Below are 10,615 nucleotides of genomic sequence, written 5' to 3'. Positions count from 1 at the left end.
ATCTGGTAAGCGCGGGGAGGAGGACAGTTAACCGCTGAAAGAACTTCCAAGGGCACATATGGGCTCTTTGCTACCTGAAACAATCAGAGCTTTCTAAGAAATGTCACTGAGATCAGCAGTCTTACATCCATGATGGACAGGTATCTTTGTCATACAAGACATGACATTGCTTATGCCCTAGTAAATAAAAAATTAGGTCTGAGGCTATGAGGAGAGCAAGACGTTGTTTCTCTCAGAGTCTGACTCGCTGTTGTGTAGCCCAGGGACAGGGGAAGCTGGGGACCACTGCTGTGGTTCACTAGCAGGTTTGGGACATGACGTGTTGAACTGCTGCTGCTTGTGGGAGTTTTAGATGAGATGCTCAGTAGTCTGCCTCGGCCTTGAAATCTAAGGATAAATAATTGAGTCCTTTGAAACTAATGGGAGTTTTGCTCTGGATTTGGCAGGAGCCAGCAAAGCACCCTTTGACATCTGCCCTTCCTTCTGGCTCTCCCATGAACTTCTGAGGAGCATGAAGAAGAGTCCGCGCTCCCTTTTGTTAGACAAAATGACCGGTGAGTGCTGACACTCATGAGCTGCACTGGTTCTTGTTTGGCTCGAAGCCCTTCATGCTGCACGGACACCTTCACCGCTGTGCCAGTGAGCACAGGGCAGGTGCAAACCCTCTCCGAGGAGTGAGACCAGAGAGGTTCCTGCTGGCCTGGCTCCACCATCCTGCAGAGCAAAAGCACTTGCACAGTGCCAGACTTTCCACAGTTGTGAAATATTTACTACTCTTGTATCCAGCATAATGGCAGGAGGATATATATGTACTTTTTATTCTTTTAACCAGACATTGTCACAACTTTGACCTTCCTGTTTGGTAGACTCGTTCCCTATAAGGAGAGCTCAGTGGCTTTGTTTCAGCACCTGTCAAATAGGGAATTGCTTCTTGTAACGATGTGTGTTGTCGCCTTCTGTTTACAAATATGGCCCTTTCTTCTTGGAAGCCATGTACTGCATAGCCTTGGGGCCATGCTTCCTGGCAAGCCGGCTGGATTGTCCATTACTCACTCTCAAGGAAATCGACTCAGCTTGAGTTCGTGTTTCTCAGAGCCAGGACACAGTGCTTGTAATGAGGCAGAGATTAAACAAAGCTTGTATTTTTCCCTGTGCAGACTGTGACATTTGTTGTTTCCCAGTGCAGTGTCTTACCCTTCCCTGGAACACGTTCAAGATGCTGCAGTTATTTATTTTAATACAGGAATGTTTTGTAGGATAGACAGGAGGGAAGGCAAATGGGTTACTATTAAAAATGTCGCAAGACAACTTGTGCAGGTTAGGTAGGCATGGCATAAGTACAGTGCCAAAACCTATTAATCCCAAGTAAAATGTAGTTCTTGAGGAAACAAATAGAAAAGTAAAAAAAAGAAGCTGGGACACAAAGACTTGCCGAGAGAGGATGATGAAGTATTTAGATTCCTCAAACTGATACCACTTGTCTAATTAGGTCTTAATTTCTAGATGTCCCAGTTCTCTCCTCTGAAAAACAAGAGTTATTTGGAGGTGGATTTGAAACAAAATCCTATTTCAGACAAGCAAAGGATGTGAAAAACTGGGGTCCTTTTCCAGTCTAACAACACAGCCTGCAGGCAGAGCGAGCTCTGCCTAAATAGGAGGTGAAGGGAGCTTCGTATCCATGTCACCTACTCGGTGTGGGGAGCCTAGCATCCCTCCCTGGTGGCTGAGAGGTTGGAGTTACCTTCAGCCCTCTCTGTCCTGCTGAACCCACATTTATATCCTCTAGATATGGGTGTATGACCATTTATTACATTATTAATGGAAATAACTACCAGTAATAAATCTTCTGTATGTGCCATATTAGAAAGCACTCAAGTCAACAAATAAACATTAAGAATTGACCCTGAAGTGAGGAGCTGTGAAGTTGTACCTTGCAGGGCTATTCCCCTGTGGGAATGAGGGAGGGAGGAAGCGTAGCTTTGTGCATATCCATGAGCTGATGCTTGCAAAGCTTCTGAGAGTCCTTTGTTGAGATCAAAGATTCAGCTCATCTAAGGGTCAAGCCATGGGCCCTGGGAGTATTTTCAGCTGTGCCCCTCTCCCACAGGCACAGCCTATCCCTCCCTCTCATTTTCCTGATGCGTTTGCAGCAGTTAGGATTATCTAAGTGTTGGCTGCCCTTTGTGACTCCTCAAGCCTCATAATTTTCATGTGATCCACACACATGTCTGTGCAACTTTATCTGGGTTGAAAATGATGTTACTGCAAAAAAAAAAAAAAGCAACCAACCACTCAACCAACAACAGTCATGTATCTGCCTTAGGGACACATACTTGAGTCCTTCTGTCATGGCCTGGTCAGAGATTACATGCAGTTTAGTCTAGCATGTGGCCAGCTTCAACCTGTCTGGACTAAATTCTTCAGTACATGAAGCAAGAAGTTCATATTACTATTTTAACTAGTAGTATATCACATGAAAATGATCCTGTGTCCCTGTTCACTGGTGTAATAGGACACTAAGGCAGCTACAGCTTTTTGGACTTCTTTTGAGATGTGCATGGCACAAGGATAGCTGTCTACTTCAACCTGGGCAACACCGAGTCTGGTCTAAGGAGAACAAGCTCTCCTGGGAGAAGTTTGAGTCCAACACTGCCAGGGTAAGGAAGTGCCTAATGACAACACGTGTTTACAGGGTTAGGGGTAGGGTCATTATCTGGGGGGAAAAGGAGATAGATGCAGGTCTCTCAGGCAGCCCTGGAGAACATCCTAGGTACCAGAATGCCTGATGTTGGAGTAGGGCTTTCTTAAGATTTTTGTGGATCTTTCACTTTACATAAAACAAATAATTCTTCTTTGGGCCAGCAACAGCTATAATGTACTAGGGGTTATGAGTCTCAGGGTTGGTGGATGGGGTGTCCAGCGTCTGCTTCATTAAACGTGTATTCATTTTATAATACTAGAACTACTCCAGCAGCAGACACAAAGGGAGCCCTATCCCTCCACATCATATAGTTTGCACTCTCCATAGTGATGGAAGACTTGATTCTAGGGGAATCTAAACCAGATCTCCAGTGTCTGATGTTGCACCTGTACGAATGAGTAAATAAAACAGCCAAAACCCTGTTTTCTCATTCTGACACCAGCATTGTGGCCCAGCTTACTTCCATGAGGATGTCTCTTCCCTTCCAAATGAGACTGCTCTCTGTTCTGGGCCAGAACTATGCTGGAGACTGTGCTAAGAGTCCTGCAGGATGGACAAAGGGTGTGTGAAGGCCCTGGTACGGTCTGGCTGCACACTGCTCTTCTGTGCATCTTTCTTTTGCAAGAAAGGACTGACCAGGCTTAGGTGTCTAATTCTGGCTGAAGGGAAGAGACTTTCTTATGCAGAGGCAGAGTCAAATCTTTGCTTCTCTGCTTAGCCTTAGTGGATAATTTGGGCAGTTCTCCTGTATCTCCTGTAAATCTCTTTTTAATGGCCTCTCTCACCATGAATCACAACCTGGGGCAGTGAACTGTAAAATTTGTACCTTACCACAAAGACCACGGGCAGTACCTAGATAAATCCCAGTTGTGAATCAAAGTCCCCAGTGTTTTACATTTGCTATGAAATGCCGGACTCTGTGCACTTTCTGTAGGAGGCAGCTGGAATATAAACACAGGGATGTCTGACTGCCAGCAGCCACCCTCAGCCCCAGTTGGGGATAACAGCTTCTCCCTTGCATGTTTTCTGGCAGCTTGAGAGTTGGTCCAGATATTTTTCTCTCCTGCTCACCAGTCCTGGTGGTCCGAAGCGGAGACCTCACTGCTTTCCCCTTCATTTCACATGCCGTATGCACTTACTCAGTGGGCTTCATCACCATGGTCTTCATTGCCAAGTGACAGGTTGCTGGCAGTGGTATGTACACTTGATGCGTAACAGCACCCCTGCACTCCTCCCCTGCCTATCTCCCTTAAACAGATCATGTGTTAAGATTGGAGTTATGAGAGCAATCCCAGCAGGCCAGAGCTAAGCTCCTGAGTTCATAGCCCCCATCATTTTGCATGATTTCTAGCTCCTCTGAGTGGCTTCCCACACTCGTAGCAAGTGTTTTAAGAGCTCTTTGCTTTGTTTATGGGATCAATCCTTATCATTTGCCTCTGAGCAGCACCATATTTGCACTTGGACTTCATCTGACAAGAGGCTGAAAGCCGTTCTGAAGCATGGAGCACCCTCGATTTCTACTGAGGCCTTTCTGCTGTTTGCTTCATGCCCATTCCTTCCTTCCTTTTTTACTTGGGAGTGGGCCAGAGAACCCCGTCCTTGGCTCTTTTGCTGGTGGCATTTGGGGACCTGCTGGACCTGGGACACCCCATCTAACCAGAGTCATGAAGGAGACAGCCTCCCCATGGGGCCGTGTGTCCTGCCCAGATTTGGGCTGCAGCCTACCCTATCCGCTCCCTCTGCACAGCCCTGTGAGCATGACGGAGCAGCGAAAAGCAGTGCTGGCACACACCTGTGCTGGTTTTGGCTGGGATAGAGTTAATTTCTTCACAGTAGCTATATGGGGCTATGTTTTGGATTTGTGCTGGAAACAGTGTTGATTACACAGGGATGTTTTCGTTATTGCTGAGCAGTGCTTGAGACAGTGTCAAGGCGTTTTCTGCTTCTCCCCCCACCCCACCAGCCAGCAGGCTGGGGGGGCACAAGAAGCTGGGAGGGGACACAGCCGGGACAGCTGACCCCAACTGACCAAAGGGACATTCCAGACCATACGGCGTCATGCTCAGCATATAAAGCTGGGGGAAGAAGAAGGAAGGGGGGACACTGGAAGTGATGGCGTTTGTCTTCCCAAGTCACCATTACACGTGCTGGAGCCCTGCTGTCCTGGAGATGGCTGAACACCTGCCTGCCCACGGGAAATGGTGAATGAATTCCTTGTTTTGCTTTGCTTGTGTGCACAGCTTTTGCTTTAACTGTCTTTATCTCAAGCCATGAGTTTTCTCACTTTTACCCTTCCAATTCTCTCCTGCATCCCACCACGGGGGGAGGGAGGGAGCGTCTCTGTGGTGCTTAGTTGCTGGCTGGGGCTAAACCATGGCAAGACCCCACCAGCACTTTGGGGCAGATCTAGCCTAGTTCACAAGCCCGACAGGGTCAGCAAGACATCTAGCAGGGACAAGGAGGAGTGTGCTCAGGACAGAGGAGAGCAGAGGTGCTGTGTCTGCACAGCTCTTCCCCTGGGGGCGAGCCGAGCAGGGGACACCAGCCCTCTTCGAACATGGTTACTACTGTCCGTCAGCAAATACACAGGGATGAACTCAGCATCCGTCCCTGCCAGTGTAAAAGACAAACTCCACACATGCTGTCACCCCATCTCTCTGCTCCACCAACAACAGTGGTTAAAATGGAGCACATGTCTGAATGCTTCACTGGATCAGGATCCAAATTTATTTGAACGCTGGTAGGGAGGGATATACGGTTTAAGTGAAGACAAGCTGGCGGTGTGGATGGTTGGTTATTTATTTCCAGACATGGGTCTCGTGAGCAATGTAGCTGATGTGCTGGCTGTGCTGCTGACCCCGAAGGACCGTGCACAGCCTTTCCCCGCTGTCTGCAGGGAGTTTCACCAGCGCTGCCATGGTGCAGGGTCCTGCTGGCTGGACCGTCACAGGGCTGCCACTAGCTTGGGAGGTGGTCACTAACAGCGCTGTGTGACCGAACGCCTTTACAGGAATGGTGAAGTATTAACCTACCCGTGTTGTGCCCCTACAATCAACCAGTTGAGGTCTGGTGGCTGGGCCAAAGGGTTTGGACCTCCTGGTCTCTGCTTCTTGATCTGGAATTGATACAGAAAGTGCTGCTTCTCCAGCAGAAACCAAGCCACACTCCTCTTCATTTTAGTGCGCTTGCAGCGGGTGATTTAAGCCCTGTGGTTAAGCCTGCCATTGCTGAGTTGCAACTTCTTGTTTGTTTTGGGACCACGCCTGGGAACATTGTGTATGAATCAGAGTACTGCTGTGCTAGATACTGTAGAAATAGGGAACAGAATAGAGACCTGGGTACATCTAACTTGCAAAATATTAGGCTGGTTCGACTCAGTGATGAAGACACAGCACTGGTTGCTTTAACTCTAGCATGGACACCAGTTTGGATGGTAGCATGCCCTGAAATCACTTCAATACTCACTGTGAGAACTCAGGTTAGGTAGATTAGCCTGCCCTGGTGGTGCTGGCATGCAGCAGGCACGGCAGTAATGACCAGCAAGGTGGTCATGCTCTTACACTTATTTCTAAACAGATTTTCTACCTGTTGAAAGAGGAGGGGGGATGAGGGTGCATTTGAAACCATCCTGGGGGCTAGGGAGGAGTGGGACAGCATGGAATGTTACCACTGTATGGACTTAAAAGCTCTCCCAAAAAAACTTCTGTGAGATGTTCAATCAGCAGAGAACATGTAAGTGAATGAAATAGGGCTGTTTCCAAAAAAAATCTTGATTGCATTCATTGAGAATGCAGGGTGAAGCTTTCATTTCCTTAGATCTTTATTAGTATTTGCAGCCCTTGAAGCTGCAGATGTCCACACAATAAGTAAGCACAGAGCATGCCCAGGGCAGACACAGAGGAAGGGAAAAGAGGGAAGATGGCATTGCTCCACATTCATGTTTCCTTGGTGCTGGAAAACCACCCAGTGCCAGACAGTGATTCGGTGCCAGAGTAACGGGAGGCTGCAGCTGATGCACAAACCCCTCTGGCCCCAACAGGCTCTTTCGGTGATCAGGACTGGCTGGAGGATTCAAATGTCTCAGACCTCTCTCTCTTCTCACTGTAGAAATACCAGAAAGTAGTGTAGAATGAGTGCCACCTCTGTGGCAGGAATATCCTGTAAACTGGGGGCATTTTCCTGTGACGGGTACTGCTCAGTTATGGCACTTGCAGGTAATGTGAGGGCAGGATGGAGACCCGGGCTGCCACTTGCGGTGTTTCCCCCCATTATTTGAGTAGCAATAATGCCAGGGACACCAGCCAGGGAACTTTATACCACCCTGACCTGCTATTCAGGGAACCACTGCGGTTGTTACTGCAGTGTTTTGTTTTTAGCACAGAGCGTATTTACAGAAAGAGAAGTTGGAGCACATTCTAGATTTTTTTTTGAGATGAAAACGCCCCATGGTCACCGCCCATGGTGAGTGCAGACTCACTGGTGGCACAGAAAGTGGTGGTGCAGCTGGACGCTGTGCTCTGTGTGAGTTGAGGAGCGGGTTGAGGCAGAGCACACCAGCTTTCGGGTACCCGTGCCGGTGAGTGGGCTGCTCTCTGATAGCCATATATGTGGCTGCTTGGGCTGGGAAAAATAACTATGGGACAGCCTGTGTCCTTGTGGGAGCAGCCACCTGGTTTTAGGAGAGTGCCATGAGAAGGGACTGTGCTGATCCCAGCTCTTTTCTTAGGGCTGCAGGTTTTTTCTGCCTGGATCCTGAGGACCTAGTTCTGAGCAAGTACCTTTGACTTTTTGGGTGTGCTCCAGACTATTTGCTCCAAAATTCATAGAATCACAGCATGGTTTGGGTTGGAAGGGACCTGTAAAGATCATCTAGTCCAACCCCCCTGCCATGGGCAGGGACACCTTCCACTAGACCAGGTTGCTCAAAGACCCGTCCAAGCTGACCTTGAACACTTCCAGTGGTGGAGCATCCATAACTTCTCTGGGCAACCTGTTCCAGTGTCTCACCAGTCTCTTTAATTTAATTAAATTAAAGCTTAAGGGCATGAAAAAATAAATATTTAAAATCCAGGCAAGCATCTCTTCTTCTCTCTCCCCCTCTCCCTTGTGGTCAAGAAGCCCTTTGGGCATCCTTACTGGGGCTGCCTCTGCTGGGTACCCATCTTCCCAGGGTTGAGACACTTCTTGAGGCCCAGGATTTCTTCTCCGCTGAGCGACAGCAAACAAACAGAGCCGGTGCCGTGGGGACGGGGTGGTCTGTCTGGGGTCAGGTCCTTCCTCGGCAGGCTGTGGGCTGGTGGGGCCAGTTTCCTTCAGTGGGGCTCGGGCATCCCCCAGCAGCCTGTAGGAATGACTGGAATTCAGCATGTTGTGCCGGCAGCCCCCGCGGGTCTTGCCGACAAGAAATGCCCATGCTTTATCTGCTGGGCCGTTTTGAACAATTGGTAGGAAACGGGGCAGAATAAATAGTGCTGCTTGACCTCTGGCCTTTCCCCTTTTGTCCACAGAAGTTCAAGAAATTCCAGGGGCTGGGAGCCAAACATCTGTGTTTCCCCTTGGGAGGTGCCAAACGCTATGTTCCCCCCATGAATCGGGCAAGGTATATTTAGAAAATGAGATTCAGAAACCACCGGCGAGTGGGCGAATACATCTGAGCTGTTGCTCTCCTGGTAGAAAGTTTGCATAAGCTTGGGCACATATTTATATCTTCATCCACATGCACTGAATCCTACATACATACACACGAACTGACAGGCACTGTATTTTGTAAGTCTGGGCTTATTTTGTTGATGCCGATAATTTTAAAAAATGGGGATTTGAGGACTGTGGGCCTGGTTTCCAAGCTGAAATGTAGGCACCCTGTGCCACGTGGGATGCCCTAGGGGAGCCGAAATGTCTGCCCTGGTTAGGAGATGGGCACAGAGTTTGCAGCAGTAAGGGTGCAAAGGCCAAAAGGCATGTTAAATAGCACTGGGCACTGCTGGTTAGGCAACTAAATAGAGCCTAATGCCACTTTTAAAGAGAGCAGCTGGGAGACCAGCAGGCTCTAGCACTGCCCACTTCTGCACTCAGGGGCTTCACAGCCCACCGGCATCCGAGCTTCTCAGGGGTCCCCAGTGATGGACTGAGACCCTCTTGTGGGCTGGGAATAACTAACCCACCTGGTCTGTTCAAGCAGGGGACTTTCCTCCAGGCTTGCTGCTTGTGGAGACAGCAGATCCAACCTTCCAGCAGCCTTTAGGGGACTGCGGTGGGCGAACTGGGTGGGTCCCGTGTCTTTTCCAGAGAAAGCGATAAAGGGTGAATCGAGTCCATACCTGGAGACTCAGGTCTGCAGCAGCTGCCTTGCTAGCTTGAACAGCATTTCCAGCATCAGTGCTCAGAGCAGGGCCACAAAATGACTGTTTTTTCAGTAGCACACTGTGTTCCCACTCTCCACTGTGTGAAATCGTTGTGTGTCATGAGGGCCACTTCTCTTACTGCTGACATCAACGCCTAAGCTGCTAACAGCATTAAGAGAAGTACACCAGTGTGAAGTTTGAGGTTGGAAACATTTAATTTTGACATATGCAAGGTGGGGAGCCCCATGTAGACTTCTGCCTGGTTCTGCAGAGCAAGGTCTTGTCTTAATTGCATCAACCACCAACAGCATCTGTCATGTTTTCAGCTTAGGACCTTGTTTTCTCAGCCGGCAGAGTTGTGAGAGCTCGGGCAGGGTGACACAGCTGGCACCAGAAACAATGCACCACCTCTTCCTCCTGAGAAGCTGAAGGTCAGAGAACAAGTGGGAAAGTTCAGAAGGAGCCCATGGAGAAAAGAAGTGCGAAGGTCCCAAAACGTGGCTTGTTCCTTACGGTATTGCATGCGCTGAGACCAAGCACCTGGAGTCAGATGCCTCTTGGGTGCACAGCTTGGACCCACATTGCATGTCCTGGAGAAAGGTGGCTGGAGAAAGGAGAATCTTGGGGTTAAGTAAAAGCTTCAGAGAAATTCTATCTTATCACACTTCATTTCCGAGGCTGCAAAAACGAGAAGCCTCCCAGTTTTGTTATGGGCCAGGTTTAGTAGTGTCTGAGAGGAGCTACTGGGAGAAACGCTTCATGGATACTGGGAAATGAAAAATAATAAAAGAAGAAGATGAGTTACGGTAATTTGTTGTTTAGACATATTCAGTTTGTCCATCTGACCTTTGGAGGGCAGATGGGAAAACAAAGTACTTCAGGTTTCCTGATGGCTTATTGGGAACAGTTTGTGTTCAGGGCATTGCCAAATTTCAGCAGAATGTCTCCTGAGGAGCCGAGGAACAACTCGTGACAACCAAGATCCCTACCAATTTGTCTTGTGTCCACTCTGCATGTGTTCTGGATCCTGATAATACATGTGGGATGACTGTAAGGTGGTTGTTACAAACTGTTCCTTGAGATGTTTCACCATGACACTCAGCACAGGATATACAATACCATTAAAATAACTCGTTACCAAGTTGCTTATGCTGATCCATTGCCAACTTATTTAGCAATACTTCCCTGCGCACTCTCCATTTGCCATAAACAGGCGCTCCAGCAGTGGAGTGCATCTGGAATCCCGAGTATATTTTTGCAAGCCATAAAGAAAAGCTGTGTGTCTCCGTAGCAGATTATAATATTTTGATATTTCCCAGATCACTTGTGCTCTCATGCTTTAACACTGGCCAGAGTCTTTCAGAAGAATGCTCATCACACACGTGCCCTAAATAATGTAGGCTCTGTGCTTGTGATATTTATAGCCATGCAAACTTGCCCATTTCTGCCTGTGTTGTTTCAAAAAAATCTTTGAGTGATAGCATTTTTCATCTTCAGCGTATTTTTCTTCAGTTGTGGGCACTGAACATATTTATAATTACTGCTGTTATTGCTGCTGGTTGCCTTATTAAAC

At 48.2% G+C, this 10,615-nt stretch overlaps 1 long non-coding RNA gene across 2 annotated transcripts; it reads left to right on the top strand.

Moving 5' to 3' along the window:
* The first annotated feature begins 7,189 nt into the window (after positions 1–7,189).
* Positions 7,190–10,186, top strand: LOC115350802. Of its 2 annotated transcripts, none has more exons than XR_003926624.2 (3): positions 7,190–7,277; positions 8,209–8,300; positions 9,390–10,186. It is a non-coding gene; the product is annotated as an uncharacterized LOC115350802 (long non-coding RNA). The 2 variants fall into 2 exon arrangements; XR_003926625.2 differs by having other exon boundaries at positions 9,369–10,186.
* The last annotated feature ends 429 nt before the right edge of the window (positions 10,187–10,615 follow it).

Source organism: Aquila chrysaetos, chromosome 15 (genome assembly GCF_900496995.4).
Source record: "Aquila chrysaetos chrysaetos chromosome 15, bAquChr1.4, whole genome shotgun sequence".
NCBI lineage: Eukaryota > Metazoa > Chordata > Aves > Accipitriformes > Accipitridae > Aquila > Aquila chrysaetos.
The sequence above is the reverse complement of the archived record's forward strand: the minus strand, read 5'-3'. Positions and strand labels throughout refer to the sequence as shown.